Below are 26696 nucleotides of genomic sequence, written 5' to 3' on the forward strand. Positions count from 1 at the left end.
GGAGTTTCTAGGCAAGGAAGAATTGGGGTCATGACAATTTCATAGCTGGTTTCCAAGTTTAGCTTTAGGTACATATGCTAGCAGGTTGGCATAAATTAAAGCTGGCATAACTCAGGAGCCCTAAATTGCATGCCAAAAAGGGCATGTGAGACAGATTGGCATACATGAAATTAGCTCCCAAGATTATTCATGAATTTTACTTTATATAAACATTGGATTAGAAACAGACCCAGGCATGAGAGATAACTGTATCTACACAAGCAAGCATTGTGGAGCACTAGGAACAGACCTGAAGGGCAAACCAGTAACTGTTGAGTACTCAGCACCTACATTATTTGTATTTCTGTGGGTTTTACTGTGGACAGGCTCTAGTCTGGTCCTGTGGGCTGGCTGCCCTTTGAAAGATGGAGTTTAGCAGGGAAACTCCTGGAGAGCAGTCTGCTCTCTAAGGCTGCTCTGCCAGGCTTTGCTTCTGAAGTGTGATTCCAATCCAAATTAAAACACTGTAATAGACATGTCTCATCTGAATCTACTATTTTACTTAACCAATTAAATGATTCAGTCATTTTGCTCTTAATTATTGTGCTGTGAGCTGTATGAACCTTTCATTCTTTTCTGTGCAGGCTCCAATGTCAATGTGAAAGGTGCAGGAAGTTAGTTCAAATAAACCCTGATCTTTGAAGAAAACCTGTGAGTAGTTAGTTTTGAGTCCTGAAAACACCTTGCTGGAGTATCTTCAAATAGGAGAAATCTTAGATCTCAGATATATCACTGTTCTAGCAGTCTAGCTATATGCTGAACATACAGGCTTTTCAATTACCTTCTTGAGGCATATGCATCTCCCCAGGTAGTATACAGGAAAACAGGCAACCAGGGCTTGATTCATTTGCCCACCCTGTGTCATCTGGTATGACTGAGATGCCCTAAAGCACAAGAGAAGCCCTCATAGGGCTGGTAGGAAGTGTGGGAGACCTGTACTCTTCTGGAGCAGCAGTAGGAAGCCAAGAGTCATTCCACAGAGCACCTCAAATGCCATTAATAAATGCCAATGTGTCAGCCAGTGAGTTTAACACCTACATTTTATGCTTTGTGGCACCATGCTTATTAGAGGTGTAAATCCTTATTTGTATGTAACCCCAAAATTCATACAATCAGCAATGCTGAAAACAGTGGTGCTCCACTGTGAACTAATAAGATAGTACACTAGTGTAACATAAAATAACACCTTACGATGATGATGGTTCACCATGCATTCGAATGAGTAGTTAGCAGGGATTTGTCATATTCATGACTGTTGAAGTGTCCATTTTACTTATTCTGTTTTCATCTTCTTTTGGTGACCGTTAGCTATTTTTTTTTTTTTAAAAAAGAAAATCTTCCTCAGTTTGTTTTCCCTTCACTAAGCTATAAGTTTACAAAGTCTTACTTCTTCACAGTAGCATAGTTTTAGTGCAAGATTCTGAGTCTCATCTACATCTTATTTTTCAGGTTGGCAGCAGTTTAGTGTTTTAAGAAAAGGGTTTATTCCATTGTAAATCTATTTTTTAACATAATAACATTAGTATTCTGTTAAAATTAGAGTACATTTGTTCCTATGCTATGCCATTTGTTTCATAATTCAGCCAACAAGATACCGAGTAATGGCTTTTCAATGTTTGTGATCATCTAAAATTAAAGTATTAACATCATGAAAATTGAAGACTTCCTTGATGCTCTTTGGATATACATTAGTGATAGAAGAAGGCAGTGCAAAGTTTTTTAACATGCTGGATCTTTAAAATGTGTTTTCTAAGAGTAGAACATCCATGCATTTGCTTCAGTTGGCTTTTCCTCAGTCTAGTATTGATTTTAGTCAAGTACTGCTACCCATCAGTAGACCAGTTAGGTTTAAGTGCATTCTTGAAGCTTGGCATATGCTTAAATGGTTCTCTGAAAAGGGGTGAATCGTCATGAATGCACCAAAACTCAAGGATTTGACCACTGATAATACTGTTTCCTCTCCAAAGATATATTTGGTACAGAAAGGAGGTGTGTTGACTCTTTCATCAACTGGACAGATCAGAACATGTTTAAATTATTTTCTACAGAAAAGATAATACAATTTTTGTTATGAGTAGCAAATGATAGGCTCAAATCACTAGTCAATCTTTGTTATTAATGACAGAATCAAATAGTGCAGCATGTTTGGAAAGTGTCAGCCTGGCATGTTTAATTTTCTGTAAAGAGCAAATAGAATGAGACACTTATTTGCAACATACTTCACTTCCACAGAAAATCTGAATAATGGTGACATTTAAAAAATATATTTTTGCAATAATACCATTACAAAACCATCTAGGCTTGATAGGGGTAGCAGAGGTCATAATGAATTCTTATTGTTATGTGTGGGAATATCAGATTTCTCTTAGAGGAGATAAACTGAAATACATTTGTTAAATGTACCATAAAAGCACTGTTACACAAGGTTTTTAATTTTCCTTTTTAACAGCCCAGTTTGATGAATTGTCCTGATTAGCTCTGGAGAAATTAATATTAAAATTAGGTGGGACTCTAATGGAAAAAAATAGTGACATGCTCAGGAGTCATCCTCGATTCATATGAGGAATTAGCAGATCTGTCAGCTAGGAACAGGTATCATTTATTTATTTTATTTTATTTACCTCACACCCAGGTTCACGATAACTGGCTCATTAGTGAGATTAAAAAGAGCGTATCTTTACCAAAAATATGTAGTGACCTAAATCTCCCCGTTGAGTTGCGCGTCCCATGCTCGTGGTGCGTTTCCTCAGCTGTACGCGCACGTGAGAGCAGAGCCAGCACTCAGAGCGAGTTCCCTCGCATTCTGCAGTGTCCGTCGTGGGAGTGGGCTGGCTGCACACACAGGGAGATGGGAAAGGGGGTCTGCCAGCCCTGACCTGCTCTCAGCTGCTGGAGAGGACTAAAAACCCAGGCCTGATCTGAAAAGGGAAACAGGCAGTAAAGCATCTAACTCTTAGGTAATACATCCCACTCTTCTCAAAGGGGGCTGAGAACAGACCCGGGACAGGTGCCTGGGCTCCCAGGAAGAGGCAGCAGAGAGGAGTCCAAAATGAGCCCTTCATTGCTGTGAAGCAATAGGAAATGCAGACTGCAAGGGAATCGTTGGAAATACCTCATCTTTCTGGAACTGAGGCCATGAATCAGGGCAAGAAGAGAAGACCTGGAGCCCGAATAGGATCTAGAAAACAGAATCGTCTCCCAAAGACAGATGTGAATGTAATACCTATGGGCCGATGAGAGCTTGGGCCCACACCTATTCTTCTGGCAAGTGTATTTACAGCTAGACTACTATGCAAAACACTGCATAACAACCTCCTCTGCTACCATTTTAAATAGGGGTGTCTGTAAGTGAAAAATCAGTGCTGTCCATGACAGCAGGGTAATTGAAGAGCACTCACCATATGAGACTCTACAGGGACAGAGGCCGTGCTTTGCTGCTTTGTTGCCTTCCATTATATGTTAGGTGGGAGGCTGGCTGCTACGGGCCATGCTGGAGCACCTCTGGGACACATACCCAGGCACCTACAGGGTGTTTAGGGCCGACAGGGAGATGCTAAGGGAGCTTATGTGCCCCTGACCACTGTGTGAGACCTTTCAGGTTGCAGTTTAGGATGTGTGCCGAAAGGCAGCCAAAATCCTGTTTTAGGTGTCTGAATCCTTTCTTTGAAGCTGGCTCTTGGTTCTCTCTGGCTAATCAGCAATAATAATTGAGATAACAGAGATAATGATTTTGTGTAGATCAATTCTCAAGCTACACTTTTTGTAGAATGGAGGGAAAACATATGCTGATGAAAACCAACTTCCTGGTTCAGTTCTGTAAATCGGGAACAACAGAACAACTAAGGGATGTTACAATAAAATCAGAATGTACTTTTTAATATAGTTCCCTTCATGCAGTCTGTACTGTAAATGGCAGGCTACTAAAAGACATTCTCCATGTTGTCATGCATTTTAACTCCCTAATTTGGCTATTCAATTTGAACTACAAATGCAACACTCTGTGGATTTTTAAACCTCTTGGCTAATGGAATAGATGGCTTCAGCATTGTCCTAGGAGAAAAAGACATGCTACGGGCTGTGCCAAATTAACTTCATTTCTTTAATTTAAGGGGCTGGATGAAAACTAGTATGAAATTGGACATGGTTGGCTAACAGTAATGATCTAATTTCTCATTTTTGCTTAATTATGTCTACTAAGTACAAACTTACCTTCAGAGTTCAGACAAGAGGAAAAATATCGACAATATTAGCATCCGATAGAAAGTGTATTTGTTCTTTTAGCAGTTCTTTTTCTTTGTTAGTCGTTTTTTAAAGAGGCTTAGTTTAAAGAAAATTAATAGTTCCTTTTCTATGGCTGCAGAGATTATATTTTATAATTTTTCTTTGAACATTTATAATCTTTTAATAGCTGTTTTTTTCCAGACAACATGACAATAATTGCTAGATTAAAAAAAGAGCAGTTTGATCAAGCTTGAATGCTGGCTTGATCCTATTTCCACTGAAGTCAGAGAGACTTCTTCAGTAAGAAGAGAGTTGGAATTTGCTTCATGATTGTTTCTTTTCTCCTGCCAAATCCTCTTTCACTCATCCAAGACAGCAAAGAGTTCTGCTTGCAGTCACAGTGCTGTAAATCTGGTGTAACTGCATTGACTCAATGGGCTTATTTTTGTAGAGATCAGTACAAATGAGAGAAGGATTTATCCCAGTTGGATTCATGCTTCTTGTTAGTGAGGCAATGTACTATATAATTGGCTCTATCAATAAGACTTTCCTAGTATTAACTTCTTTTTCAGTCTATGTATGGAAACAGATGGAATATAGCATAGTCTCTAACAGATACGAAAGTTACAGTATCCTGGAAAAAAGAAGTTTTTATTTGGCTGGGGCTTTTCATCTTTTATCCTGAAATTTAAAAATAGCAATGAAGTGACATGTATTGCTATCCACTGCTCATTTTTTTGTTGCTTAACTGTCCTAGATGTTGTGACTGCTGACAGGATCATAACTGTTTGAAGGGTTGGATCCTAAAGTAAGAAGCACACAAGGTGCTGTTTATTATTTATAGCACCCATAAGATGCTATAGATAGAAGATCTAGAAACACATAATTTGAATCTTAGACAACTCACGGTTAATGAAAGTGAAGAATATGAAGATAACATATTGAAGAAAGGCAAAATCTGACAAAATTCACATGCTCATAGTTGCACTGAGGGTGGGATTTTAGCTTGAAAAAGTTGTTGAGATAAATGTTCTCTGTAGTTATAAGAAAACAGGAAGGGAGAGGGTCTTTTCTAGACAGAGGGGAGAGTCTTTAATACAAAATCTTGGAAGGAGCCATTATATTGTTTAACTTTGTGGAAAAAACAGTTTTGAGTGGGTGCTGTGATAATCTGGGAGCTCTCAGGCGATCTGAGTTATTATATTTTAGAGCCAAGAACCTACTTGGTATGGGTTTTTTGTATGTCCCTTGACATACTTATTTTTGCTGCAGTTTTTCCAAACAAGAAGGGACCATGCTTGGACTGTGCTTAGAAATCAGGAATATATTCAAACAATAAGAGAGGGAAAAAGATAATTTTGTTCTGATAAGTTCTGGTATGCAAAATAGCTAAAGGTGGCACCGATTTATGTGCCCTCTTTTATATTTTGGCAGATTTCTGTTTGTTTATTTATTTATTTATTTATTTATTTTATTTTATTTTAGCTGTCTGTTTTTCACCTGTATACATGTGTTCCAAGAATTCATGCAACATAAATTAAGCATGTACGTCCTGTCTGATGTTTTATTTGTGAGGCAAGAGCCATTACACCTTGTCATTTAGAGATTATAACACTTTCAGGAAGTTTAAATTATTCAACTTTACAAAAGGAATACAAAATTTAATTCTGATTTGAGCATGCCATTTCAAACCACCTTGGTTCTCATTAGAGTTATGATAATCTAATGTTAGATTCATTACCATCTAAAATTATTGCAATCTGCTGCCTTTTGTTTTGATTCAAAGTCCATAATTGTGCCACATGATGTCAGTAATTACTGAGGCTGCTTTAGGAAGATACGCAAAGATATGGCAAGAAAAGATGATCAAGCCAAGTTTAGATTTGTTATGTGGTTGTACATGTGCGTCAGAAACTACATTTCAGTAGTGTATCTGTTTACACTTGATATTGCGTAGGTTCCAGAAAAGGAGGAATTACGCTGGAAGATTAGGAAAACAAATTAAATATAGTCTTGAATCATCCAAGATTGAAAGGAAAGGACTCCTAGCCACATGAGGATGAAGCTTCTATTGTATTTAATCCTTTTTTAATGCAGTTTATTTTAAAGACAATAATATGCTCTTCTCTTTGTAGAACCTGCTCCTCTTCCATGGAAAACAGAATAAACCAAACACTCATACCTGCTGAAAATGAATAAATGTTACTGACTCCAAATTACATTACAGATTATATAATTTAAAACACGTAAAAAGATACTTTTTCTAAATAGTAATCCATTTTATTAATTTTGTCTTCTCTTTGTAAATGAATAAGGCAGTCTTTCCACCCCAAGAGGAAGGATGAAGTGAATTTCATTTCTAGTCTTTGTTTTCATATACCTTATTATGAACATTTCACTAATGAAATGAGATTCTACAAAGAATATAAACGTGAAATACACATCCAGAATAGTTTACTGCAATAACATAACATTACATCACAATTTGATCCATCATTAAAAAAATTACAGCTTTGAGGCGGCCTGAATCCGCTAATGGGACACAACATGGTGGGTAATGTTGTGTCTCTATTGGTTTTCATAAGGGTAAAAAAAGTGAATATGAGAACCAAGATATGCAGGTGTGATGGTGGGTGCTGAACATGAAGTATTTAAAAGGCCCTAATTTTCATCCCATGAAATTTTATTTCTCTTAAAAAGTTCCAATCTGGTGGCCAGAAGCAGTTGTTTTTGAGAATTTTGGTAATTTTCTCACTTTAGATTTTATTTTTTTGCATTCTAATACTCATTACGACCTTTCTTGTAGAAGCTTGTGTTCAAGATGGGAGTCAGATGGGACTTTTTCTTAGAGTAAATGAAAACAGAATCTCTGGCTAGAGAAGCAATAGATCTTGTGTGTTTTAGTTTCTGATCCATCAAATTAAAGGACTTTCCATGTTCTGCAACTGGAAGTAGAAAGAAATAGGAGAATCCTGTAAAATGCCAGAGTTCTGAAATACATGTATATTTATCAGAGCACTTAAAATTAAGAAAGATTAAGGAAAATCAAACTGGAACTTGGCAAAAACCCCTTTTCCTTTTGGCTTCTGCATGAAGAAAGGAAAACATTTCAAGTTTGATGGCAGTTAACAGAGTCAATTTGTGGAAGCAGCTATAAATCAAGTGCTGCTTTATTACACTGCTGCACATTTGGAATAAGTTGGATTACTGCAGTAGGCATTATTTTAAATTTGTACTACTGAAAATGAGAACACGATGTTTCCTGAAATAACTGGCCAAAGTTTAAGAGGAAAGCCACAGTTTAGTAAGAAGAAGAAAAAAAGGAAGAGAAAAAAATCATGTTTAAATCAAATGTCAAGAGATTACAGTAAACAAACCAGGATTACTACTCTTATTTAGTCCTTAGTCTTGTTTCGTTAGGTTTAAGTGCTGCCATTTATTGTGGATGATATGGAAGAAGGAAAAAGAATCAAAGCAGTCTGTAGACATGTATGATGACTGAACAGTGTTAGAAAAGCAAGCTCCTTTTCCAGATTAAAGGTGTTTTTGCCAGATGGTACAGACAGCGGATTGTTGTTGATTACCTGTATAATGAGAGAGAAGATTTTGTAAATTGGCCTCAGATCACTTGGAGAATTCAGTAAACAAAGAGATGAAACTAGATTCTCTGAACGTATTGGGAAACCCCTAATGCTACTGGCCAGAGTAAAAACTCTACTCCCACTGTTGAATGAAGACTAACAACAGTAATCCCATTGAAGAATTCTCCATCTGGCTTTATAAGAAAGGGAAAGCAATTAGTGGCTAAATCAGAACCAGATTACAGAACACCAAAAATTAGCTGCATTGAAGCAAAGCTGAGAACCTCTTACCACAAAGCTGCCTAATTGTGAGAGAAGTTTTGGTTTTGCTGTCTCAGATGTCCCAGAGTGACTTTGCCATTAGCATCCCATAGTGGGGTATTTGGCTTTCTAGCTAGGTCATTTTGAAGTCCTGATCTCTTCCTCCTCACCTCAAGCGGCACCTTTTTAGACTTCCTCAAGATAGCGCTCAGAAAAAAAAGCAACAAAACCAAACAAACCCCAAAAACCACCTCCAAAAAACCCCCATAAAACCAATCACCTCTCCTCACCCACAAAATACATCAGCAGCCCTAGCGACTTAGTCTGGGGTGTCTGGTATTGGTCAATAGCAGATAGAGGGCAGGGGAGTAGAAAGACCATGGATTGGTCTAATACAGCAAATTTAGGACTGCAGTTGTAGTGTTATCACAGCACCAGTACAAAAGTACATTATCAACCTCTTTTTAAAAATAAAACATTGTATTCCAAGGTTGATGTATGAATAAGCATAGGAGAATCATTACTTCTGTGTTAGGAATTCAGTCTGGCTCGTCAGAAAGCGTGTAAAGCTGATACGGCTTGCCAAAGACAGGCTGTTCCTGGAACTGGCTGTTTAATGAGAGTAATAGCACAGCAGCATCAGCATGAGAAAGCGTGGCGTGTAACATTTGCTGGTCTAACTAAGAAAAATATGGTCTGATATTACCTGTGTAGGTGTACAGCAGTCAAAATGAAGACAAAGAGGGGGAAAACACTTTGGTGTTGCGTCATATAGCCGAAGGAAATGAATCAGTTTCTGTTAGCAGTATGCCAGTTAGGTTTGATAAAGAATATCCAGTGGAAAGGTATGCCCAGAATTCATCTGAGATGAATTTTTAGAAGTCTGCTGTGCTGCATCAGGAAGCAGAGATTTCTGTTCTTGTTGGCCCAGATATCACAAAGTAAGATTTAATTAAAGTATTTACAACCTGAACCTAATATCAATCTGATAATATTGATATATCTAAAAATACAATTTTCTTAGCCTGTATGTAGTAAGAGATATGCCTTCAAGTAATATAACCTTACTACCTTTTTTTGGCTATAACTTGCTGAAGAGGAAACTGTTTCTGTTAATTACAGCTCAGGGTATAGTGCCCCATAGAGACACTGTGATCTTTTAATTACCTATCTTTATTAGAAATAATCAAAGCTTCAACTTCCTTAACCTTAGAGAATTCTGACATTTCACAATTTTTTTCTTCAAAAATTAAAACTATAACTTGTTTTTTCAAAATTTTGAGACAAACAAATTTTAGAATGTAGTATTTTTCTTTCAGTAAGATTGAAGGTGTTTGTTTTGATAAAGATGATAAAGCCATTCATTTTATATTTTATCACTTCATTTATACTCATGATGGGATGAAAGAGTTTTGAATTTGAGTCCATGTGGATACATATTTTGTTTTATCCTTTGGTTTAGTTAATGTATATCCATGAAATATTTTGCTTTCCTTGAATCATCATTTCCTGACACAAAAAGATATTTCACTAGGATATTTTTGACCAGCTACTGTCACTGTTTTTTCTGAGTATTAAGAATACATCTACCAGTCTTATCTCAAGGGTGACTGAAGAGCTTGCTAAAGTTGGCATTATTGGAACGGTGTGGCTACAACAGCTTTGAATGTGAAACTGTCACCAAATATGAAAAAAAGTGAAGTTTAAAATATATTTCTCAGATATGTTGCCAAATTTCAATTCTCACTCCAGAAGAACTAATTTGCAGGTTGTTTCACTAATTAACTTCAATGTTAGAGTTATTTCTGGAAGATTTATTCTGTTACAAATGAAAATATTCAGAACAACCTTGCATCTCTAAGATTTTTCATTTCTTGTGTGATCTGATTTTAATACAAAATCAGGAATTTTAACTTGTGTAACAAGGATGTCCTGATATAACAGGTTAAAAGTTTAGGCACTGTGAGACAGCGATGCTGTTGTCATTTCTTCTTGTGTGAATCCAAGACAATTCTCCTGACTTCAGTGATTTACACACATGAAACTCTGAGATTTGACCAAGCTCTGCAAAGTTTAGGCTTCTGGTGATCTGAAGTGAGCAAGACGGGCATATGGCATTAATTTCTCTGTTGACTTCAGTTGTTAACTGCTTTTGTGAAATACGAGCATTAAGATGTTGTGAACCTTCGCAATAAGCAGAGACAGCGTATTTTATATATGGTTGTCAATGTTCAATTTCATAGCACAGAAAAGAAGCTGCAGTGGAGTTCTCTACATAGAAAAGTTGGCTGTTTAACCATTTATTTCACCAGGTCAGGATTTTTACTCTGAGGACTTAAATGTAATTGCCTTGGTAATCTGTGGTCATTTAACATATTTTAGTTGCGTTATTGTGTGTGAAATACAAAGGTGTTTTAGATTGACTGAGGGGCTATCAACCAAAGCAGAAAGGAGAGAAAGAGATTTCATTCTTCCATCTTTTCACAAGTCAGTAATACATCAAAATGAGTTTTGGTAAACAATGCCTTATTTTCTTGCCTGTTGAGCAAAGGGTGTTATTTCCTTTCACAAACATGTGTGGGAAGAAATTGGGGAAAATGGCTAGTTACACTGTTTAGCTATGACTGACAAATCACAAATGTCATCAGAGAGTTGTTTATGCCAGACTGTTTCCATTTATTATAATAAACTGACACAATGTGTACTTGTAGTATATGTTGGTAGATATAACCTAGAATCTTTTGTTTCCTCCAGTAAAAGATGAATGCATTTTGATCATTTGACAAGGGAGGGATTTTCCACTCATTTGCGACCCTCTGTCCTAGAGCATGCTGCTGTCAGAAACAGCTTCTCCGTTAACTTCATACGATTTCAGATTAGGCCTTTTCATTGCTACAGCTCAGGAGCACCCCTCCTGGAGAGCCATGCATTTTTAAAGCAGTTGGAAAACTTCTTTAAACAAAAGGTAACATACTGTCTTGTGAGAGAATTTGTGTCTTAACACAGAAATAAGCAGCTGTCGGTCTGCTTTTCTGTGCCATTTCCTCTTACCTGAAGCTGGGTAATCATCTTCATTTTCTCTCATTTCCTCGGTAAATACAAGAATAGTTTCTCCTTTTAAAGAAATCAACTGATCTGCGAATAATCCCACTGATTTAAATCAAAAGACTGTTGCAGTGTGATTAAGAACTGCTAAATTTTACTGTCCCTTTTTTTTGGTGATTATTCTTCTGATGGAATACTGTGCAAGAATAGATTATTTGGGAGAATTGGCTTATTTTTACTTATTTTAACTTTATAAATAAATCATGTGATCACACATGAGAAGCTGGGGTCCTATATTCTGTATTCCCAGCACATCAACCAGTGTCATTTTGAGTGTTAGAACTGTATTTCATAGAATCATCACCTTGATAATGCAATAACATTTAATATTCCTTGAAGTGCTCTATACACTCTTAATACTTTAGTAAGAGATTATGAAAAATAATAAAATAACAAAAATTAAACATTCTGGAGGATACCATGTCAGCCAAATATTGCAAGTTATATTTGAAAACTAGGGAAAGATTTCTATTTTTTCTGTTTGTGTTAGTTCAAGTACCATGAAACATAAACAGATAATGCTCAGAGGATGGGATTTCCAGTGTAAATGTGTAGGAAAAATCTACATATTACAGTGTACTACAGCACTCTAGCAATATCTAGTATCGATGCAAAATAATACAAAACTGTATATTTCTAGGCCCAACATGGCCCTCATTGCTTGTTGAATCCAAGTAGATCATGACTTGTGCTGAAGAAGGTGAGTATTTATGAGTGCGTCTGTGCATGTACATGAAATAACCCTATACCATGTAAGTTTACGTGAGTCAATAACAGGCCATGTAAAGCAAAACCCAAGTAAATAATGAAAATGCAGTGTAATTAATGAAAACACGTGTGCCAGAGGAAGTAGGTACTACAGATGCCTAATAAAAATTAGGCTTATGGTGAATCATCACCACAGAAGGCTGCAGATTTCCAGGTAAAAACTGGAAAAACTAAGGTAAATTAATTTCCATGAAGAGAGTCCATTTTCTTTTAGGCTCTTCTCATGGGTTCTTTTCCACAAGAGATTCTTGGCAGGGTCCTTTTTATTTCAGGAGCTATTGAAGAAAGAGCATCAAGGAGCTCCTGCTCCTATGACCAAGGGTCCAGCAGGGTTCTTAATAACCCCAGCAAGGACTGAGAAGAGGAGGGGACAGCCCCTGGGGGAAGCTTGCCGATGACACCACAAAAGACACACTGCTGGATTACAGCTAAGGACAGCATTAGGGGTCTGTATTTCTACAATAAAACCCTTGGATGTGGTGCCGGTTTCAAACAACGAGATGAGCGGGAAGCTCGTCAGCCCCTTCCATTTTCAGCAACAGCACTGCATCTAGCCTGAGTGTGTCTGGAAAACTTTTGTCGAAGCCCCTTCTGGCTAGTCCATGCCATGTAACTATCCCCTGCCTTTGCAAATATAGCACACAGCTTCATATTTCTATCAGACAGCACAGAGGACTGTTGGTTCGGTTTAATCGCCTTTGTTGAGATGTGATATGAAATGAGGCTGCTGAATGTAGAGCAGTAATATAATCAGTGCCCTGCTCTCAGCAGTGGCAGGATCACCTCAACTCCTGGAGGAATTAATTTCTGATTTTTCATGCACTTAGAAGGATCTTCTTATGATGTTTTTGGGGTTGGGTTTTTTGGTTTTTTTTTTTGTTGTTGTTGGTTTTGTATATTTACAAAAAAATACTCCAGAAACTGTTCAAAAACTTTCCAGTCAATATTGTGGGGGACTCAGCAGTCATGAATGAGAAGGAAAGTGCTCCTGACTCTTCCAAAGGGAACAGATAGATACACAAAGCATGAAATTATGAAAGGCATCTAGATCTTATTCTTAAAACTGACTTTTGAAATCAGGATTTTAGGATAAAAGGCTTTAATACTCAAAGAATCATAGGAGTCAAAATGCTGAAAATTGGGCAGCTCATGAAGTGCTCTGCCCTTTAGGGAATTCACAGATCCAAATTAGCTGCAGGTCAGTATTTGCATAAATTGGATGAAGTTGGTCCTGTCGATGTGTGTACAGACAGCTTTTCATTAGCTCCGCTCAGTCTCTAAGCCTGTTATGGGTAAGCTGGCCCTGATCCAAAAGCAAGGTAGCTGTGTTAGCATCATGCTGTGCCTGAGCAAATATTTTCTGCTTCTCAGCAGGGTGCTTCAGCCCAGGCAGAGCACTGTGCTAGGACGGTCCTGTGGTTTCTGGGGCTGGGCTGGCTCATGGTCTGCTTACCCACAGCAAGTACTGAGCAGTTTTGCATACCTGCCCTGAGGTATCTGAGGACAGAAAATGCAAGCTGAGTGGGGAGCCTCCTAAGGCAGCAGTTCTCAACATTTTTAGACTGATCTCTTCCCTTGTCCTTCTTTGCTGTAACAGCTGGGCCTCCCATTTGCATGCACACTAACACCTGCCCCATCCCACCAACCTCCCTCCAGGCTTCGGTGGCCCCTAGGCAGCAATGCTGAGCAGCTAAGACCTTGGGGACAATTTCATATTTCTCATTGTCAGCCTGGGTCATAGAAGCAACTTGCTTTAACTGCTTTCTTCAATTTGTGCTAGAATAATCAAGGCAACAGAGACCATGTTTTGGTTTTAAAAGACCGCCTTCCACCTAATTCTTTTAATTTCCTTTGTTATCATTTCAAGGAAAAATGAGTTAATTGCAATGAAGAAAATGGAAGCTAAACAGATATTTTAATGCATACAGAAATGTGAATATTCACTACATCTGGCTGTTCCCTCTCACATTCCATATATGTTCTATTTATAGTTAAGTTAAAGGCATTTTAATGTTTTTGTTTGCTTTTCATTTCTTGATGGGTTGTAAAGTAAATACATTGGGGAATTTGGTAAAAATGACACCCTTAACGTGGGACTACTAAACCAGGGCAATGCATTCTTCCCAAATTCAAATATTTAACATGGCCTGTAAGAGACTCCACACAAAGATTGTCTTTTACTGGTACATCTCAAATATGGTATCTAATAGAAAGTTATGGATGAATGGTCTCCTAATGCTGTAATGTATTGTATTGAACATACTGAAAGAAATGCAACCTTTTTAAGAAAAATACAGAAAATTTAATTTTAAAGGCCTGGTACAGTTCCCACTAAAACCAGCTGGATTTATTTACAATGACTTTGGTGAGAGGTAGAATGGCTTTCTAATTATATCTAACTTAAGAATGATTGGACTGGGAAAACAAGAAATTTCTTCTCCCGGAGTTCTGAAAATTTGTACTACACCAAGATATCAGAATTGATGAATCTCGATATAAAATTATAATGATAGTCTTTTATCAAAGCTTCAAAAGTACTTTATATATGGGGTAATAAAGAGAAAAACAAAGTAAAAATATCAACAGAGGACTCCACATCTAATCAGTTTCCTTGGTGTCGTGCTGGCAGGAATTTGGAGCAGATTTATATACTTAAGATGAAATAGGGAAAGAGTTGGAGCATATAAGTCCTAAAGGAGAAAAAATGTCTGCAAGCTAGTTAGTGCATGGGCTAAGAGATCTTTTAATCACAGGAATTTTAAGATACCTAGGTTGGTGATGAAATGTCACATCTCCTAATGGTTGCTATATATATCTGTTCTGCACAGATCAAAGGGGAAAGCTGCTTCTGCTGCTCATTGCCTGCTGTTCTCATGAATAAACATGTGTTCTCATTTAACTATTTCATTGCATTTTGATAAAAACAATTTCCACAAAGAAACAAACTAAGCTGGATCTGGGAAAGAAAATTATTTAGCAAGAAATATCACAGAATGACTAAGAGTACTTTCTGCTAGCAGGCCATCTCAGGCAGCTGGGATGGATCATGTCCAAATGAGAAGCTTTTGCTAGGAGCTGAGTACTGTGGTGGAAGGATTAGGTGCAGGACTGATTTGTGCACGCACAAATCTTGTGGTAAATGTAGTAGGAACTGATCCAGAAAGTAACAATACTGTTGAAAATGGGAGCCTTTCCACTGCCTTCAGTGTACTGGCACATTCCTCCGTAATCTTGCTTGGTTGACATTTATAGAAATAAATAAAAATATCTGTCTTTAACACACTAACAAATAATATTTGTCAATCGTAAAGGTCTTTACAGGCATGAGATGGAGTTTTGATCACGTGAATATGTGTAGCATTTATTTTTAACCAGATAGATAGTCGTGGTGATGTTAATTGTGTCATTGTCCTGAGTGTTAAGTCAAGAATGTTGCAGTGTAAGCTCAGGAGAAAAGCAAAGATGTGATTTGGTGAGTTTACACAACATATGGCAAAAAAGGGCCCAGTTCAGAATAGGGTCTCCAGAGGAGTTTCAGCCCCTGGTAATTTTTTTCCCCTGGCATGACTGCACACTCCTGTATGGCAGCTGTACCACCAGAAAAAGAGGATGATCTAGATGTATGGAACAGGATGAATTTTAAGCTATAGGAAGGATTGAGCCCATCCTTTAGTGTCTCTAGTGGATTGCTGCTACTACTGTTGTTGCACAACTCAACTGCTCTTAAATTTTTGTTAAATAATTCAAAACGAATTGAAAGATCTTTGATGTTGGGTTTTTGATGTAAACAAAAGGTTAAAATAAAATGACATGTTTGCTTTAAAACAACAAAATGTTGTAACTTAAAGGCAATCTTAAATTATTCTTATTAATTTATTTTAGACTTATATCATAAAAAGATCTCCCAGCAGGCGCTTTGACTTTTTGTAAAATTTGGTCTAGTAGAATGCGCTGAGCATTACCTTGCTCTGGGTGCTGGTCATTAGCTGTTTTGTAAGATAATTTCCAAAAAAGAAGAAGAGAAGTAAGGTTTCAAAGATGCAGTCGAGCAGACAAAGATACTTAATGATGGTACATTATCTTCTATTCAGAAGTGGAATTTTCTGCTTGTAATTCAGCATGTTCCGAGCTGTCTGTGTAAAGGCTAATGTGGTAAGGACCAGCCTGGGCACCATTAAAGCCAGTGGCGAGCCAGAGGCTCGCCATTATGTGTGTTGAGCTTACCCCCAGGGACACCCATCCAGCTGGGGGCCGGGCTGTGGCACAGACCCTCCGATCTGCTTTTGGGGCAGGAGCTGTGGGCTCATTACATACTCTCCATGAGTCAAGAACTGAAACCACAGCTTCATTTTTTGACAGATTCTTTCTTCCCTCTGCCCCCACCCCACCAAAAGCAAAATATGAGGCTCATAACTTTGCTACAAGATTTACAAGATCTTCTTTTGTCTAAGTACACTGTAAGAGTCACGCACAGAAGAAATGTTTGGAAGTCAAGGAATGACTATTATAAATGATATTATAAAAGATAATGCATGTGAGTGTTCTTAAAATGTAAGCAGGTGCAGAAAAAGACATGAAAAGTATTGTATTAGGGTCTGTAACTATTAATTTGGCATAATGATGTCAGGTAACTTAATTGTGACAAGCATAATTTTTACCTCTGTGAAGTTAGCAAACTGAATGCGCATTTGTGTCACCTTCCACCTCACTGCCTTATCAGGCTAATGGAGATTCATTTGAACTGAAGAACCAACTTTTCAGAGAGCTTTAATGACTTTCTCAAAAGCTACATTCTTGTTTTCTCATTCTCCATCCCTTTTTTTAAAATGGAAAGAAAAATTCAACAAAAATAATCCGTTTATTTTTCCCAGGAAAGACTTAAAATAAGAAGTAGTGTTTAACATACATTCATTGGAAATGTAGTGTAAGTCTCTTCTATTTGTCTTATATAAACACAGAAAGAATACTAAATATGGGAAGTTTCCCTTACACTTTAATTGATTTGTTGTAATCAAACTGTGGTGGGGTCGTAAGTACAAAAAATGCATTTCGCTTTGGTTGAAATGCAAAATTAATACAAGTGTGTGGCTTGGGGACCTCCTGTTTGGAGCATGTTTATTGCTACCACCATTCTCACAGTTCCTGTCAAGCAGCAGGGCATCTGGTTTTCAGGAATTTTTTAAAAAGGCTCTTGGCTGACTCAAAGTTGTCTGAAAAAATGGTGAAATATCCCATAAGCTGGAATGTCCGCAGAATCTGCAGCTTCTCAGAGCAGTTAATCCTCCTGTCCATTTTAAACTTTATGTCAAGAATATAAATCTCACTGAGCAGTTGCATGGGGCTCCTACAGCCTGTAACTTCAGGTGCTGCGTACTGGGCTGAGAGCAGAAATCCTACAGTTTCTAAACCCCACCGTCCGTGAAGAAGCCAGGCCAGCTCCACCCAATGACCAGAAGCAATCTAATCAGAGCATGGGAGAGAAAGATCTTGGGCTAAACAAATGGACATTTCTAAGAAAATTGTTTTCACTGCTCCGCTCCGGACCAATACAAACAGTTTTTTTTAATCCTGATGCTGTAAATTTGTAACTCTGTGTTGTTGGATTAAGGTGGATAGCTATGTATCTGCATAGGGTATCCTGGCTTTTCATGAAGCAGCAGAGAGATGTATTATTGATACCTAAAAATCTACCACGCCAATCGGAAGTATGTGTGACCTAAAAGCAACCTTAAGGGATTAAATAGATTTTGCAGTGAACGGAAAAAACTGGAATCATAGAATATCTCGAGTTGAAAGGGACCTATAAGGATCACTGAGTCCAACTCCCTGCTTCTCACAGGACTACCTAAAACTAAACTGTATGACTAAGAGCGTCATCCAGACGCTCCTTGAACTCTGACAGGCGTTTTAGGTAAAATCTTTTCTGGGATGCTGTCAGGGTACAGTGGGGGCCCAGGGCTCCCTGGGTGCCGGGAACCTTGGGGGTCCCCAGGGCGGACAGGCAGGGCCTGACAGCCAGGGCCCGTCCCAACCGCCCAAGCCAGGAGCAGGGCGGTCTGGGGCAGCCCTAGCACTGGGCATTGGCACCTCCCTGGGGATGGGGATGGGGACAGGCCAAGACTGGGCTGGGCCTTGGGCCTGCGGGTGGCCCGGCTCAGCGTGGCCTAGGCCGGGCAGGGCAGGGCTGTGAGGGCTGGAGATGAGTCCTGCTGCAGCATTGCTGAGGCAGGGACTGACAGCCCCAGGGGCTGACATGGGGGCCTGGGCTCTGGGCAGAGTGGGGGGAGCCTTGGGGGACTGGGCAGGGGCAGTCAGGGCAATGGTGCCTTCAAGACCCTGACAGATCGTTTTTAAGTACATGAAAGTATTTATTAATGAAAAAAAAATCCAATCTAATCTCAGTGTCCTGACTTTAAAAGGCATTTTGAAATGATCTTGGAATCGCTGGTGAGTTTCTTCCTCTTGTTTTAGCAACTGTCTTTTGTTCCTCCATGCCATGCAGCCTGGCACCAGCACCTTGTCAGGCTGCTCTGCCCGTCTGCCATGTTGAGTTCACCCACTTCTCTGCTTGGGAGCATCCATGAGGGGAAATGACTCAGGCACACATAGGGTTGAGTTATGGCTCTTTGGTACCTTGTGAAGAAAGGGGTTCTTTCGAAGGAATCATTTCCCCATTATTTGTATGCCTCAGAGCTAGATTTATCTTGGACTTATCCAAGGAGCAATCTGGAGTACCATCTTAAAAGCAATGTGTCTTGAAGCAAGAAAGGAGAAACTGTAAATTGTCATGATCTTTGCAGGTGTAAACCACAATTTCCTTTTGTTTATCTAGTTGCTTTGACAGAATAATGGGATAGAGCCATCTCCTTTACGTCTTCCCCTTTCACACTTACTTAAAGATGGCTCCATGCTTTGATATGCCATGCATACCTATGATTCATGTGAAGAAGGCCCTGTCTAACCCTAATTTGTTTGCTTTTAATCTGCCACACTCTTATTCTTTTGATATCAAGAAATTGCTTTGGAGGTCCAAGTTTACAACTGAAGGATTTTAAAGGTTCTCTCATTATCACTCTTCCTCTTTTACATTATAGAGCGTGAATGTATTCCCACCAAAGTTTTGGATTTCCTAAAGGTGGGTTACCAGCAATATTTGTGCTGCCATTCTATGTTTGCGAGGTATTTACAACATACAGAAAATGTTAAATTTGCTCCCTTTGGTCTTGAGACTGTTGCACATTATGTAACACCCCGGGGATTTCTATAAATAACTAGAAATTTGTAACAGTCACTTTGCTGCTGTGTGGAATAATGTTCTTTTGACAATGCATTGAGCTGGAAATCCAAACTTGTAAGCAAATGCTGAGAGTTATACTTTTGCAAGAACCCAAGCACGTCCCGAGTTGTGCTGAGCAAATGCTGACTAGTCTATTCAATTGCATCAGGCATCAAGTGAAAAAATATGTGTTCATTTCTGTGGAGATAGTATATATTTCTCATAGCTTTTTCAATAAAACATGGGCGTAATGGAAGCTGGTGTTTTGTTATGATTCTTATATTGAGTTTAGATGCTTTTTTTGTCTACCGATAAGATAGCAAGTCAGGGATTCATTTGAATATGAATTTTTCTTATTTGCTTGAATCTTTCTCAACAGTTAGTTCTGCTGGCTGTGGCTCTGACTTACCCTACTCTACAAGCAGAGCTGGAGTATTGGAGAGGTTGTGATGGCTGTTCCTTTTTCTCTGTTTAAGGTCAGAGTTGTGTTCTGCCTGTGTTGGTGGTCAGCCAACCACAGAGCAGAGTTAACTTTACAGGCATATCAAGTTTTTGTTTAACTAACTGAATTGAGATTTGAAGCATTTAAAATAGAAATCTGTTAAACCAATGAAGGACTTATACTTGTACTTCCCTCACTATACTTGGTATTATTCCCTCACATATAATGGTATTAAGGTGTCTTTTAATACACAGGAATATCTTTACTGCTATGAAGTATGTTTATTCTGACAGGGGGTAGACTCATCTGATCAGTGTAGGCATCTATGTCCAAGCCTTGTGCTCCCTTTACAACAGAAAAATGTAGATATTTCTACACATGGGACACGATTAATTCGACCCTGACTTAGATGTCTCACATAGATCACATGAATTTTATTCTAGAAGCACCTGTTTCTGTTGTTGCCTGTAAAAAGAGGAGTGACTAGTTTAGTTGTAAACTGAGCGAAGTAAAGAATTCTACACTATCCACACTTGCAGTACATTAATTATCCCAGAAATAAGTTGTGTAGTTTTTGTTTGAAGACAAAATGATACCCTCCTACCTCTCCTTCCTGTTTCCACCTAAATCTCTGTTAAGTCACTGGTTCATCCCTCTGCTACTCAGCAAGACTGATCACCTTTGGCAGGTCTCACAAATCTCCAGTAATGGAGAATCCAGCTCCTCACCACTTAATGTTTCCATTCTCACTGTCCCTATAAAAAGAAGAATATCCCACATGAAAATAATTTTTTCAAATTTGAACCTTTTACTTCTGGTTCATTTCACAGTCACAGAATAGTTGAGGTTGGAAAGGACCTCTGGAGGTCATCTGGTTCAACCCCTTGCTCAAGCAGGGCTACCTAGATCCAGTTGCCCAGGACCACATCCAGGTGGCTGTTGAATATCTCCAAGGATGGAGACTCCACAACCTCCCTGGGCAACCTGTGAGAGTGTTCAGTCACTCTCAGTAAAAAAAGTGTTTCCTGATGTTCAGAGGGAACCTCCTGTGTGTCAGTTTGTGCCCATTGCCTCTGGTCCTCTCTCTGGGCACCACTGAAAAGAGCCTGGCTCCATCATCTTTGCACCCTCCCTTCAGGTATTTATATTCATTGATAAGATCCCCCCTGAGCCTTCTTGTCTCCAGGCTGAACAGTCCCAACCCTCTCAGCTGTTCCTCATAGGAGATATGCCCCAGTTCCTTAACCATCTTTGTGGGCCTTCGCTGGATACTCTCCAGCATGTCCATGTCTCTCTTGTAGTGGGGAGCCCAGCACTGGACACAGCACTCCAGGTGTGTCTCAGCAGTGCTGAGCAGAGGGGAAGGGTCACCTCCCTCGACCTGCTGCAGCACTCCTCCTAATGGAGCCCAGAGTACTGTTAGCCTTTGATGCAAGAGTACATTTCTGACTCATGTTCCACCAAGAACCCAGGTCCTTTTCTGCAAAGCTTTTCCCACTGGGTTTGTAGAAAAATCTGACCTCTTTGCGTCAGCTCTTAGTGTAGTTGAAGAGTTTCATATCTCCACCCTGAGATTTTTCTTCTTTGGGGTAAACTATCAATTTTTTTCCATTTTTTTTCTAGGTCATCTTTTCTAGACCTTTCATCACATTCGTTGCTCTTCACCAGACTCTCCAGTTGATCCACCTCTTTCTTTATTATACCAAACAGGAACAGTTTCATCCATCTGGGGCCTGAACAGTGGTGGTCAGAGCAGAAGGATTACTTCCTGTGTTTTGAAAGCTATATTCTTGTTTACATAGTCCCGGTCACAAGCGGTGTTCCCCAGGGCTCGGTGTTGGGGCCAGTTCTGTTTAACATCTTTATCAATGATCTGGACGAAGGGATCGAGTGCACTCTCAGTAAGTTTGCAGACGACACCAAGTTGTGTGGGAGTGTTGATCTGCTGGAGGGTAGGCAGGCTCTGCAGAGGGACCTGGACAGGCTGGATCGATGGGCTGGGGTGAATTGTATGAGGTTTAACAAGGCCAAGTGCAAGGTCCTGCACTTGGGCCACAGCAACCCCATGCAACGCTACAGGCTTGGGGAAGAGTGGCTGGAAAGCTGCCTGGCAGAGAAGGACCTGGGGGTGTTGGTTGACAGCCGCCTGAATATGAGCCAGCAGTGTGCCCAGGCGGCCAAGAAGGCCAATGGCATCCTGGCCTGTATCAAAAATAGCGTGGCCAGCAGGACTAGGGAAGTGATTGTGCCCCTGTACTCGGCACTGGTGAGGCCGCACCTCGAATACTGTGTTCAGTTTTGGGCCCCCCACTACAAGAGGGATATTGAGGTACTGGAGCGTGTCCAGAGAAGGGCAACGAAGCTGGTGAAGGGTCTGGAGCAGAAGTCTTATGAGGAGTGGCTGAGGGAGCTGGGACTGTTTAGCCTGGAGAAAAGGAGGCTGAGGGGAGACCTCATCGCTCTCTACAACTACCTGAAAGGAGGTTGTAGAGAGGTGGGGGTCGGTCTCTTCTCCCAGGTAACAAGTGATAGGACAAGAGGAAATGGCCTCAAGTTGCGCCAGGGGAGGTTTAGACTGGATATTAGGAAATTTTTCTTCACCGAGAGGGTTATCAAGCATTGGAACAGACTGCCCAGGGAAGTGGTTGAGTCGCCATCCCTGGAGGTATTTAAAGGACGTTTGGATGAGGTACTTAGAGACATGGTGTAGTGGTGGTTTTTGGCAGTGTTAGGTTTATGGTTGGACTCGATGATCTTAAAGGTCTTTTCCAACCTATATGATTCTGTGATTCTGTGATTCTGTATAGTGTTTTCTTTCTTAATGACAGCATAACCTGTTTAGTGGCTTACATTCATCTGTTCCACTCTGGAGATGCTGGGCCATCTTCTTAGGAACTGTTATCTTGCCTGCATTTTTTGCATTTGATTATTTCTGCCTGAACATATTCATTGCCCTTGTTTTGAATCCTGTTTTTAGCTCATTTCTCCAATTTAAGACTTTTTTTTTTTTTTTTTAATTCCAGTGTCTTCCATCATACTTGCAGCTCTTCTAGATGTATCATCTGGAAACATGACAATCAGAGTCATAATATTTATTTCTGGAAGTGACCTGTTGCCTTGTCCAGTGCTCACGAAATCCCCTAAGCCCCTAACCACTCAAATACTTTGGAATATCTTTCTGTAAATGTCCCTGAGACACTGCCATGTATCCTATAGGACATTCAGAGAATTGAATCCAGCTGTTTAAAAATTTAGGCGAGCAGCTGGCTCACCTTTCTAAAAGTCACCCTATACTATCATCCTCAGTGTGCAGTGATGCTTTTTTTTTTCTGAGTTTATGTTATTTTCTTTGTAACTTGAAGTGATGATGGTGTCCACATTGATTTGTCATAAGTTGGTTTTCCCCCAGTCTTCCCAGTCCTCTAAATAATTATGGGCCTGTTAAAGAAGCAGCTTTGTTTATTCTCATTGAATTTGTTCATTGTATGAAGTCAAGTACGCATGTGTAACTGTTTACAAAAGTGTGGCCTAGCACTATAAGTTTCCTAACCTACTCCCAATAAAAAGCCCCCAAAAATGAAGGCTATAATCACAGTTCCGGAGGTATTATGTACTGATCAAAGTCAAAGCGGCAGCTCCATTAACATTTGTGGATTGCAGAGGGTGCAGAATACATGGCCTGGCCTAATGATGAAGAAAATTATTTTTTAACCCTCCACTTCTTTCTCAAAAATACTGTCTCATAGTTCCCTTAATATTTTCCAGAAGGTGTGTACACCTTCTCTCAGTCACTGTTCCAAAATGCCTGTCTTTGTACAGAGAAGTATTGTCTTCCATCAGTGCAACAAAGGAGGCTTTTCCCCATGCTTTTCCTTAAAGACTAGGCAGTGGAGTTGGCATTTGATTCATAAGCTTTTGATCCATACTTAATCCTAGGGTGGCATGCATCCAGAGCATGCAGAGCGTTGCATATTGTGTACCTAATGAAGTAGCTGTTGGTGTACAGCACAGTAGGAGACTCTCATGTTCTCAAACAGCTTTAGAATCTGTCAGTGTTCCCTGGGTGGGTCTTTGGGGAGAGAGGCTGAAAGACTTCCTGAGAAGCAGGGCCTCTTCTGTTTGTTCCCCTTTCTTTGCAGTGGGTTTGCAGTGAAAGCAAAATTCAGCGATAGGTTTTTTTGGTTTTCATCCTAGAGCTACTTAGGCTGCACCATCATTTCACAGCAACATAATCCTGTAAAATATGATGTGTAATTGCTCATTTCAAAATGTTTTCTTATACCACTGTAGATCAGGAGAATGTCCTCTGGAAACAGCAGAATTGTTTTCATTTTATTCAGTGAGAATATAATTAAAGAGACAGGAAAGCAATGAAATGTAGCAGTAATGAAATACAACTGATGACAGAAATGTTTCAGTCTTTCCCTGCTTACAAGGAAGACAGATGATGTAACCCTGATTGCTTGTAGGCTTACGGTCCAGGCGTAAAGCAGTCCAGCTCTGGGGAGATGCTCAGAAGTGTGACTTGCTATTGCAAACTTCAGGCAAATCTGATGTCCCATTTCATTCAGTTATACTTTAAGATACAGAGAAGGATATAAGAGGCGAGAAAGTCCAAAGAAAAGAGGTGGAGGTTATGCTGGATCACAGTTGCAGACCAAAGTCCTCTTTCCTTCAGAAAGAGTCTGAATCATCTCAGAAACTTCTTTGGAAAGGAAAGGGCTTTGCAAAGGCTGAGAAGAGTGATGCAGTCTTAGCTCTTCTCTGCTGTTGTGCTTTACAAGACCTGAGTGTTTCTCCACAGGCAAGCTGGGGAGAGCAGCTTTGCTTCTGCTGTCCAGTTCCCTCATTTGGCAACTTGAAGAGACTAGCAGGCCATTTGCTAATAAAAACCCCTCAGTCATCAAGAGAGAGCAGGACATCAGAATCACTAATATAACATGAAAGGAGCGATAGGAAACATCAACAATTCCTGCTAAGCAGAGCAAATTATAATAATATTCAGAGGATAAAGTCAAAATAGCACTGAACCTTTGACCCTTTCAGGAAACCAAGCAGTTGTGTAGGGAGAATATCTTTGCAAAAGTTTCTAAAATTGCTCTAGAAACCCTCAACCTTGTTGAAGCAGGGGCTCAGCTCACTTGGGCAGAACAGGTTATTATTAGTTTAGGCATTTTACAGCATCGTCTGTGTCTTCTATTGCTTCTCACATGTAAGTCTTGAAGTGTGTTATAGGGTGGTCAATATAATTGTTCCTGCTGTGCTGAAAGGCCAAATAAGCACTTGGAGTTGATAATTTGCCTGGGGTTACCCAGAAGCAGAGCAGAGGACTCCAGAGTGCCTGTTTAGTATGTTTGCGCTCAATCAGTGTTTCCTGAGAAGAATCCACCTGGGGAACGTTGGCACAATATATTCACATGGACAGAGATCACATCAAAGAGTTTAACACCTCAAATTGACAAAGGAGAAGCAGGAGCACAGAGGGATGCATTAATTTTCTTCTAGTCTCACAGCAGGTTAACAGAAGAAACATGGCTCCAAGCCAGGTGCCTTGCCTTGCTGACAAGCAGCCCACCCCCAGGCCAGGCTGCCTCAGCCAGGGTGTGTGGTCACACTCTCTCCTCCTGAGCTGACACCCTATTTTCATCTGGAGGTGGGAGAGAGAAGTGATAATATGAGATACATTTGTTTTACACACCAGTGAAGTTCTAGGAACAGAAACCAGAAAAACTCTCTGGCAAAGGGCAACAAAATAAGAAGATAATTTAGAAATGCCATACCATGTGTTTCACATTTGGCAATTTGTACTTCAGAGTTAAAACAATTTTGTATGTGCCCTTTGAAAGCATGAGGCTGCATGCATGAAGAAAGCACCTATTTCCCTTATGTTTTGAGCAGGGAGCCATATGTTTTAAAAATTAAAACGAACAATTAGTCTTGGAGCATTAAATCTGCCCATCTAGGTAGCTGACTACCTTTCTCACAGAGATGGCTGTCCCATAATGAAGCTGAGGAAACAAGGCTTAGAAATGTAAATATTAGTAGGTGTGCGGGGAACATAAATTAGGAAAATTGACAATTTTAATTACTTTCATTTACTTTCATTTGCTGAGTTCCCAGGCTGACACCAGAAGTTACATCCGTAGGGTTGCTAGCAGGGTGGGGTGTGGAGGCAGAGGGGCATGGGGATAGGATAGGCTCAGTCCCTGTGTTGACAGTAGGATCTGCAATGACAGCATATTATCTGATGTAAGAAATCCCTAATAGAAACAGGAGCTTCCCAACATCTCCCCCAAACATGGAAAGTACCGTGTGGGCGTAGCTGTCAGCTCAGCAGGAGCTTCCAGGCCTCTGGACGCTTAAATCACATCATTATTACAGACACCTCTGGATTCTCTGATTGAGGTTTTCCTATTTTGCTTGGAAGGATTATGGGTGGAAGGAAGATTAAATGATAAAGTGAATCATGTGAGGGTGAGGGAATGCCTACACGATGAAAGAAAGGGTGCCTGGAGGAGACCTTTTTATTTCAGTGGATTGTGTGGAATGGAAGAATACAGATTTAAGGCATTATGCTGCCTAACACTGTGCTTAGATGCACAAGGTTTGTGTGTTGTGTGTTTTTTAGATCACCTAGCTCAGTATTGCCCTGGTCTTTGTGCAGTCCTGGAATGAAAACATTAACGATGATTGTTTTTCATGGCAGAGGCTATGGCAGGCTGTATTTACAAAGAGATTCAGTTTATCATCTGATTCAGTTATTTTCTGCTTAAACAAAACACGTCCATCTTCGTTTTCTGTTTGTTTCTTTTTGTTTTTTATATACTATATTCAGGTGAGAAATGTCCCTTTGCAGTATTTGACAGTTACTTTTGTGTGACCCAAGTAAGTTAATAAAAATCAGAATGTATGTAGCCCCAAATGTCAAATATATCATTACAGTTGGTTTTCAATGTCCATTTCAGTCTGGTAGTTTTGTGCTTGACTGCCATCATAGAGCAAG

General features: G+C 39.7%; 1 protein-coding gene across 1 annotated transcript in view; it reads left to right on the plus strand.

Annotated features, from left to right (window-relative positions):
* Positions 1 to 26696, plus strand: part of GUCY1A2 (guanylate cyclase 1 soluble subunit alpha 2) — a 184710-nt gene that overhangs the window by 63922 nt on the left and 94092 nt on the right. The gene's annotated exons all lie outside the window — the stretch shown is intronic.

This window comes from Mycteria americana, chromosome 1 (assembly GCF_035582795.1).
Source record: "Mycteria americana isolate JAX WOST 10 ecotype Jacksonville Zoo and Gardens chromosome 1, USCA_MyAme_1.0, whole genome shotgun sequence".
Taxonomy (NCBI): domain Eukaryota; kingdom Metazoa; phylum Chordata; class Aves; order Ciconiiformes; family Ciconiidae; genus Mycteria; species Mycteria americana.